The sequence below is a fragment of the Ornithorhynchus anatinus genome, chromosome 2 (genome assembly GCF_004115215.2).
Source record: "Ornithorhynchus anatinus isolate Pmale09 chromosome 2, mOrnAna1.pri.v4, whole genome shotgun sequence".
Lineage (NCBI taxonomy): Eukaryota > Metazoa > Chordata > Mammalia > Monotremata > Ornithorhynchidae > Ornithorhynchus > Ornithorhynchus anatinus.
In genome coordinates this window covers 121,692,999-121,702,745 of record NC_041729.1, presented here as the reverse complement: position 1 = coordinate 121,702,745, position 9,747 = coordinate 121,692,999, and the positions used below count along the sequence as shown (strand labels likewise).

General features: G+C 41.5%; 1 non-coding gene across 1 annotated transcript; it reads left to right on the top strand.

The window, feature by feature from the left end:
• Positions 1–5,307: 5,307 nt before the first annotated feature.
• LOC114809395 lies at positions 5,308–5,445 on the top strand. The gene has a single exon (XR_003757182.1). It is a non-coding gene; the product is annotated as a small nucleolar RNA SNORA7 (small nucleolar RNA).
• The last annotated feature ends 4,302 nt before the right edge of the window (positions 5,446–9,747 follow it).

Below are 9,747 nucleotides of genomic sequence, written 5' to 3'. Positions count from 1 at the left end.
TTGCTGTATCCTAAATTACTGTTTTTAGAAGTCCCTAAGAAGAATCATCATGTTTATAGAGAGCTACACCTTACTATTTACAAATCCTAAGACCCCAGCATTCAAATGACATTTTGCCATGTGGGAGAGATGTACCATTATCTATCCCAATCCTGGCATTTTAGCAGTAATAATAATAATAATAAAGGTATTTGCTAAGCGCTTACTATATGCAGAGCACTGTTGTAAGCACTGAGGTAGATACAAGGTAATCAGGTTGTCCCACATGGGGATCACAGTCTTAATCCCCATTTTACAGATGAGGGAACTGAGGTACAGAGAAATTATGTGACTTGCCCAAGGTCACACAGAAGACAAGTGGCAGAGCTGGCATTAGAACCCATGACCTGCAAATCCTAAGCCCGTGGCCACTAAACCATGCTGCTTCTCTAGTGCAGACAGACAATGTAGACAGAATTGTATTCTGAATTAAATTTGAATGAATATTTGGCTGGTTTGGTTTCCATTTCCATACTCTGTTTCATCATGACACTTGGCATTGAAATTTTAATGGTCAGTGTTATTCTTGGAAAGTCAGTAACATGCTGTGTTATATTGACCTTCTTAATATGTCATTCTTTTGATTGTTAGTGTTAAACAATATACTAACATGAAATGTGAAATGTTCTCCTGATTATATGCAAACCAAGGAATTCAGGGAAAAATTGAAGCATAGTAACCTTAAGATAATTTTTAAAACTTGCATGCTTTTTTGCAATTTAGAGCAATATTTTATTAATCATTTATGGCTTTGAAGGTGGGGAGAGTGACATCTGTCAGCTATGAAAGGGGAGAGAGTTCCTGGCCAGAGGCAGGGCACGGGCAAAATGCTATGGTGAGATAGAAGAAATTAAAGTACAGTGAGTAGCTTGGCTTTAGAAGAGTGAAGTGTGTGGGCTGGGTTGTAGAAGGAAATCAGAGAGGTAAGCTAGGAGGGGGTAAGGGTGATTGAGTGCTTTAAAAGCAGTGGAAAGGAGTTTTGTTTGAAGTGGAAGTAGATGGGCAACACTTGGAGGTTCTTGAGGAGTTAGGGAATATGGACTGAATGTTTTTGTAGAAATATGATCTGGGAAGTAGAATGAAGCATGGACTGGAGAGGGAGGGACAGAGGCAGTGAAATCAGCGAGGAGGCTGATGCAATAAGCAGTGTGGCGCAGTGGAAAGAGCACGGGCTTTGGAGTCAGGGCTCATGAGTTTGAATCCCAGCTCTGCCACTTGTCAGCTGTGTGACTGTGGGCAAGTCACTTAACTTCTCTGTGCCTCAGTTCCCTCATCTGTAAAATGGGGATTAAGACTGTGAGCCCCTTGTGGGACAACCTGATTCCCCTGTGTTTACCCCAGCGCTTAGAACAGTGCTCTGCACATAGTAAGCGCTTAACAAATACCAACATTTAATAAAAAGATTTGTACATAAGTGTTCCAGTTCCAGTTTGGAGGGTCTTTGGCAGCTTCTTCTCCTACCTTCATCCCACAACCATAAGGTCATCCTGACCTCGGGTGGCCTTAAAAAGAGTGAACCAAGGCTGGGGCTGAACAAAGGTGGGAGTGGGAAAGAGCACACAGTGGAAATGGAGGATAGAGAAAGAGATCATTGTGGATTTTTGTTAAGTGCTTACTATTTTCCAAGCACTGTACTAAGCACTAGGGTGGATACAAGCAAATCAGGTTGGAAACAGTCGCTGTCCCACGTGGAGTTCACAGTCTTAATCCCCATTTTACAGATGAGGTAATTGAGGCCCAGAGAAGTGAAGTGATGCCCAAAGTCACACAGCAGACAAGTGGAACAGACAGGATTAGAACCATGACCTTATGACTCCCTGGCCCATGTTCTAATCACTATGCCATGCTGCTTCCCCAGATGCAGAGGAGAAAGTCCACTGTTCCCACTGCTGCCCTATCCTTCTTCTTCACTGCAACACTTATTTTCCATAAGTCCAACCGTGATCCAACTATACCCCTGGTCCACCAACTTCACAGATCTGCAAATGTTTGATTATATGTTGGTTGTGGACAGGGAACTTGTCTACCAACTCTGTTGTATGCTCCCAAGCACTGAGCACAGTGCTCTGCACATACTAGCACTAATAAATACCACTTTTGATTATTACTATTTGGTTCATAAAAGGACTGCAAAGGCAGTGAGGTTTACAGTGATAGTTCCGGTGAAATCCAATTGTGTTTTATTCATTCATTCATTCAGTTGTATTTAGTGAGCTCTTATTTATTGAGCATGGGGGCAGAAAGGGAGAACTGGAAACTACAATGGCAGAGTTAGGATTCAAAACTGATCTCTTGATTTCCAGTTCCATGGTTTTATCAAGGGAACGTGGAGACATAGGTTTGTGGTATGAAAAGTGAGGAAAATTTTTGAGACTCCCTAACCTGAGTGTAACTCAAAATGCTAGGGAGAGTTTGACAGATGAGGTTTTCACCTACCCTCAGACCCACAGCACATAGGTACATATCCATAATTAATTTATTTACATTAATGTCCATTTCCCTCTAGTCCCTATGCTCATCGTGGGTTTGGAACATATCTACCAACAGTAGTATAATAATAATGATGGTATTTGTTATATGTTTACTATGTGTGAAGCACTGTCCTAAGTTTTGGGTAGATACTAGCTAATCAGCCTGGACCCCATCCCTTTCCCACATGGGACTCACAGTCTTAATCCCCATTTTACAGATGAGGTAACGGAGACACAGGGAAGTGAAGTGACTTGTCCAGGGTCACATAGCAGACAAGTGGCCAAGCCGGGAATAGAACCCAGGACCTTCTGACTCCCAGGCCCATGCTTTATCCACTATACCACACATGCTGTTTCTCCCAACTCTATTGTACTGTACTTCCAAAACACTTAGTACAGTGCTCTGTATATAGTAAATGCTCAATAAATATGACTGATGGATTATTCTGAAATTTTGTAGAACTGTACAATTGCGTAATGAATTGCTGACAGTAACTGCTCCTGCCAATTAATTTATCCCTCAAATCTACATCTTCTGATTGAAAAAGAATGTATTTGAGAACTAGACCCAGCAACAAAGCTAGTATTGAAAGACAGGGCTCAGTTTCTGCAAGGAGCAGATGTGGTGACAGCTGTAGTGGTAGCAACAGCAAGCAGGATAAATTTTTTTCCAATAAGTGTAAAGCAGAGTTTTCAGATTGTTTTCCTCTCACCTATACTTTCTAACCTTAAGCCTTATTCCTCCTCTCTCTCTGCACTTTAGAGTGTGTGTGTGTGTTTGTGTGTGTTTGTGTGTTCATGTGCATGTGTGTTTAATATCTCTTGTTATTCAATAAATCCGTCCTTATGGTGACATTTTGTATTTTTTTCTTACTGGCAAAGCCCTTGGAAGCTATGGAAATTGTGCAATATATAAATGCCAAATTAATAGGAAGCAGAGGAAAATGATGTAAAAATCTGGCTTAGATCATGAATATTTGGAAGTACTTAAATCTAAACTGAATGTCTGAAGTCCAGCCTCAGCATCATACTAAACTCAAAGGTTTTCTCTTAGCTGTAACTTTAGCACTTAGTCTTGGAGCTTTTCAGTATGAATGATATCATGAACATCTCTTTCAGGTCTGTTTATTTTTCACAACAATTTATCATTTCCTAATAGTTTTGCATTTCAAAATGGTACTTCAAAAGAATAAATATATAATTATTTATATATCTTTGAACATAATGGATATGAATTCCATTATTTAACAGATATATATATATATATATATATATATATATATATATATGATTACATCCATTTATTAAATAATGGTAGTAATATCCCTTCAGAGGCTAAATACCATTGATATTGCCATTAATTAATGAATTAATATATACTAATTACAAAGACATCATGAAATTCATTAGTTTTATATATATTTATATACGTGCATTACTATTAATTCTGTAGCAGAATCTTAAGATGTATTAGATATGCATGAGTCAGATTTAAAATACAAGCCAAATACTGGAAGCAACACTAGTGTCAGGATACCAATAAAAGTACAACTTCTTCATACACATGATGTGGAGTCAAAGTTAACTGTGCATAGTTTATTTTCATTGCACTCACACACAGGTTATATCTCAAATTCTCACCTTCAATAACGTCATCAACAAATTATAAGGCTACTTTTTCTATTCTGATCTTACTCTCTCCTCTCTTTCTTCCAGTCAATATAGCAGTCAGCTTTATTTATTGAGCACTTTGGGCAGAACACTGGACTGAATGTTTGAGAAAGTACAATACAGTTGGTAGTTATGATACTTGCTTTCAAGGAGGAAATGGACATTAATGGGGGAAATGGACACTTAAATAAATTAAAGGTAAGGGAAGCAACTGAGTTTAAGATTATATACATACATGTTGTATGGGTAGAACTTGGAGGAATACTAAAATGGTTATGGGTGGGACTAAGTGTTCTAAGTTCAGCAGTAGAGAGTGAAGATAGTGGGTTGGGGGAAATGAAAATTTATCTGTGAAAACCTCCGGGAGGTGATATGATTTCAGTAGGCCTTTGAAGATGGGGAGCATGCTGGTCTGTTGGTACAAGATGGAAGTTTCAGACAGGAAAGAAAGTGTGAGCAAATACTCCAAAAAAGGTGAAGTGGAGTGAGATAGCAATGTATACATTAGTATTAGAAGAGCAAAGTGTGCAGATTGTTTTATAGTGGGAAAGGAGTGAGGGAGATTTAGCTATCTTGAATCTGATGTTGAGATGAATGGGCAACCATCTGAGGCACTTGAGGAGCGAGGAATCAAAAGGATATTTTATTTTTTTTTAAAGATATCTGGACAGCAGAGGAAAGAGGGGAGACTGGAGGCAGTGAGGTCAGCAAGGATATTGATACAGTAGTTGAGGTAGGATATGACAAGTGCTTGCACTAACAAGGTAATAGTTTTGAAGGAGAAGCAGGAGCAAATTCTGAAGATGTTTTGGAAATAGACTCAACAAAAATTAAACACTCATTTTTGAAGATGTGGTTTGAACGAGAGAGATGTCAAGGATAAAGCCAATGTTCCATTAGTAGATCGGTAGTAAATAGATACTGAGTAATGAGTCCACAGTATTTATTGACATTCACAAGGAATTGGAATTTTGGCAGTCAATTTGTGTTTAAATGAAGGAGGGAGAAGTACAGAAGGAGAGAAAAGCCTTCCAACCACGAATGTGTACAGTCAGTAATCCTCTCTTCAGGCTGCTCAGGGAAGCACTGGGCATTGCCTTCAATTTAGCCAATGTAAATTTAGCTACCCCTCTCAAGGTCGTGCCTGGAGAGTTTCTAGTACTCTATCAGTCTTGAGGATGGGAAGAAGAGTCAAGAAGAGGCCTATCCATTCCATTCCTAGCTTGGCCAGTGGCTAGAGAGTGGAAGGCAATCTGCTACAAGTCTAAACTCACTTGAGGTGGGCAGCAGCTGCCTGGGAGAGAGTTGAGGGTGAAAACTCCAGTTTATTGCGCAGAAAGAGGCAAAGATAAACTACTTCCATATTTTTACCAAGAAAACTCTATGGATACACTACCATAACGATTGAAGATAGAGATAGGACCTTCTGGAAGAGATGTGTCCATAGTGTTGCTATGGGTTGGAGATAACTCTACGGCATAAGACAAATGGCAGCTGGGAATTATGCTGTTCTGCAGTCACCAGTTTCTATGCATATTTGTTCCCTTCACACCTTGAAGATATAAATTCTATTGAAAAAATGCTAGAATTTAAGATTGGAAAATATACAGTGGCTTGTTCAATTAAAAATGTTTGGTTTCATAAATGACAGCATATGCTTCTGGAGCCTTACCAGCAGGGTTAATGAAGAGTCTCAGAAGGCTGAAGCCTCTGAGCCCCAGGGCAAGGAGCATCTTTGAACATTCTTCAACTCAGTCAATCAATGGCATTTTTTTAGCACTTACCTGTGTAAAGGGCTCAGTGGAAAGAGCCTGGGCTTCAGAGTCAGAGGTCATGAGTTCGATTCCTGACTCTGCCGCTTGTCGGCTGTGTGACTGTGGGCAAGTCACTTAACTTCTCTGTGCCTCAGTTACCTCATCTGTAAAATGGGGATTAACTGTGAGCCTCATATGGGACAACCTGATTACCCTGTATCTACCCCAGCACTTAGAACAGTGCTCTGCACATAGTAAGCGCTTAACAAATACCAACATTATTATTAAAGCACTGTACTGAACACTTGGGAGAATACCCTTGAGTAAATGGACACAATGCTCTCCCTCTGTCACCTGTCCCTGCATGACAGATTTGAGGATCGGCACAGTGAGAGGAAGAGACTGGTCTCAGGAAAGGTGAGTCAAGCAAAATTTATTCTATGTGGCAAGTTGAACTTTACTTTCTGGAGGAATACATTCATTTTAGTTATTCGTATGTGGCAAATTGAGCTTCCCTCTCAGCAGGTATACATTTATGCATTGCTTGCATGTGGTGAAACATTTAGCCCCTGACCACGAATACTGACCTCCCAGTCTCCTGCCTCTCCCCACTCCAGTTCATATTTCACTTTGTTGCCCAGATCATTTTTCTATAAAAGTGTTCAAGATATGTTACCCCACTCCTCAAAATCTCCAGCAGTTGCCCATCCACTGCTGCTTCTAACAAAAACTCCTTAACATTGACTTTAAATCACTATACCGTCTTGCCCCCTCCTACATCACCTCACTGCTCTCCTACTACAACCGAACCCACACACTACGCTCTCTAATGCTAACCTTCTCACTATGCCGCTATCTAGTCAATCTTGCTGCGACCCCTTGTCTCTGTCCTGGAATGTAATTTCTCCTCATATCTGACATACAATTAAGTGTCAACTACTCCCCACCTTTGAAGTTTTATTGAAGGTGCATCTCCTGCAGGAGGCCTTCCCAGACTAAGCCCTCCCTGTCCTCTGCTCCCATTCATTACCTTCTGTGTCATCCTGACATGCTCCCTCTTTCTTCCCCCATCCTAGCTCCATAGTACGTATGTACATATCTCTAATTCATTTTTTTATATATTTATGTCTGCCTCTTCCCCGACCCTAGACTGTAAGTTTATTGTGGGCAGGGACGTATCTGTTTATTATATTCTAAGTATTGTCTTGAGTGTGAGCAGAGTCAGTCTGATTCAGGATCCAGCTAACCTGCTCCAGGAAAATTGGGGCTGTCTCCAAGGACGCAGAGTAAGGGGCGGCTCAATCTACAGCAGTGGGTGCAGGACCCTGTTCCCATGAAAAGGTGGGGAGGGGGGTAAATGGGTGGCTATGGGTGGTGGAGAGAGTGTTAATAATAATATGTTTGGTGTTTGTTCATTCATTCAATAGTATTTATTGAGCGCTTACTATGTGCAGAGCACTGTACTAAGTGCTTGGAATGAACAAGTCGGCAACAGATAGACACAGCCGCTGCCGTTTGACGGGCTTACAGTCTAATCAGGGGAGACAGGCAGACAAGAACAATGGCAATAGAGTCAAGGGGAAGAACATCTCATAAAAACAATGGCAACTAAATAGAATCAGGGTGATGTACATCTCATTAAACAAAATAAACAAAATAAATAGGGTGGTAAAGATATATACAGTTGAGCGGACGAGTACAGTGCTGAGGGAGTGGGATGGGAGAGGGGGAGGAGGAGAGGGAAGGGGGGAGAAGAGGGTTTGGCTGCGGAGAGGTGAAGGGGGGTAGAGGGAGCAGAGCTTACTATGTGCAAAGCACTGTTCTAAGCACTGGGGAGGGTACACGGTGATCTGGTTGTCCCACGTGGGGCTCACCGTCTTAATCCCCATTTTACAGATGGGGTAACTGAGGGACAGAGAAGTGAAGTAACTTGCCCAAGGTCACACAACTGACAAGCGGCAGAGCCGGGATTAGAACGTATGACCTCTGACTCCCAAGCCTAGTGTCTTTCTACTGAGCCACGCTGCTTCTTGTAGTGGAGCAAGCAGGATCACCCTGCCCTCCCCACACCAGCCAGTCCCTTCTTCACTAGGAGTACGAAATTGAGCCTTAATAGACTCAACAAAGGGAAAAACTGCTTTATTACACCTCCCCTAAAATTATCAACCTTGGGGGAATTATCACCAGACAAGACAAACTCTGTCCATAAAGTCAGACTAGCTCCCTGATACTGGTGGGGGTTGTCTGTCTGGGGGGAGGCATCAAGTCAAATCCTAATCAGTTAATCCGAAGAAACACCTCCATTGTTATCACACACAACACAGTGTAATGTTGCCATATGTCACATGGAGAGCCTTGAATTAGCTCTGGTCAAAAGAGTGTTAATATAGTCCTGCCTGTATTGTCTAACCAAAAAAAATACCTTGTACATTCCATTCCTGGTGGCAAGCCCACCAGGTATCCTAGAAAGTAGGTCATTAATTTAGGCTGTAAAGATTGCAATTTCTAGCAAGGCAACTTTTACCTATCCAATATAAAAAAAGTTGCATAATCTATATAGGACCCAGGTATAAAGGAACCATTAAATAATTACCAAAAAAACCTAATAGTTAATGGGCAAGTAGTGATAAGTATACCTCAGATTGTTCCCCTCTCACCTCTGCTTGTTGACAACACCCCAGCAATATATATTTATTTGTTCAATAGACAAATCCTGTAAAGACCCACTCCATATGGAGACATCACCCCATCCCTAGGACCCTGCCTGAAGCCCTCTCCACAATGGGATGCAACCCATGGGCCTTCACTGTGGTGAGTCAAGACTACAAAGGCAGCCTGATCTCTACTCCTTTGTTTGATCCTTTCTTATACTCTTTCAACCCTTCTTGATCTTCACCTCCAGCATCAACCCAACTTCTTTATAGTCCATCTCTGAACATCTCTTTTATGGTTCATGTATTAGGCCATGTCCTGTCATGTTCAGTTGGGTTCAAGCCATGTGAGTGGTGCTAAAGGCCATTGCATGTCCTACTGAGGAGCAGCGTGGCGCAGTGGAAAGAGCACGGGCTTTGGAGTCAGGGCTCATGAGTTCAAATCCCAGCTCTGCCACTTGTCAGCTGTGTGACTGTGGGCAAGTCACTTAACTTCTCTGTGCCTCAGTTCCCTCATCTGTAAAATGGGGATTAAGACTGTGAGCCCCACGTGGGACAACCTGATTCCCCTGTGTTTACCCCGGCGCTTAGAACAGTGCTCTGCACATAGTAAGCGCTTAACAAATACTAACATTATTACTTTCTCTAAGCTAGTTGTCATAACTAATAATAATAATTATTATTATGGTATTTGTTGAGCACTCACTACGTGCTAGGCACTGTACTAAACACTGGGGTGGATACAAGCAAATCAGGTTAAACACAGTCTCTGTCCCACATAGGCTCACAGTCTCAATCCCCACTTTACAGACGAGGTCACTGAAGCACAGAGAAGTGAAGTGACTTGTCCAAGGTCACACAGCAGTCAAGTAGAAAAGCCAGGATGAGAATCCACGACCTTCTGATTCCCATGCCTGTGCTTTATCCGCTATACCATGGTGCCTCTCAGGACACATGTACTACCTTTATATTTTCAGTTTATTCTCTCTCTACCTATCCACATGTACCTTTAGTCTATCATTCTAGCTCCCTTATCTTGTTTGGCCACAATAATTCATTTTCTTTCTGTTTCACATCTTTTATTTCTTTTAACACTCGACTTGTTCATCCCATGCCGACTTGTTCATCCCAAGCGCTTAGTACAGTGCTCTGCACATAGTA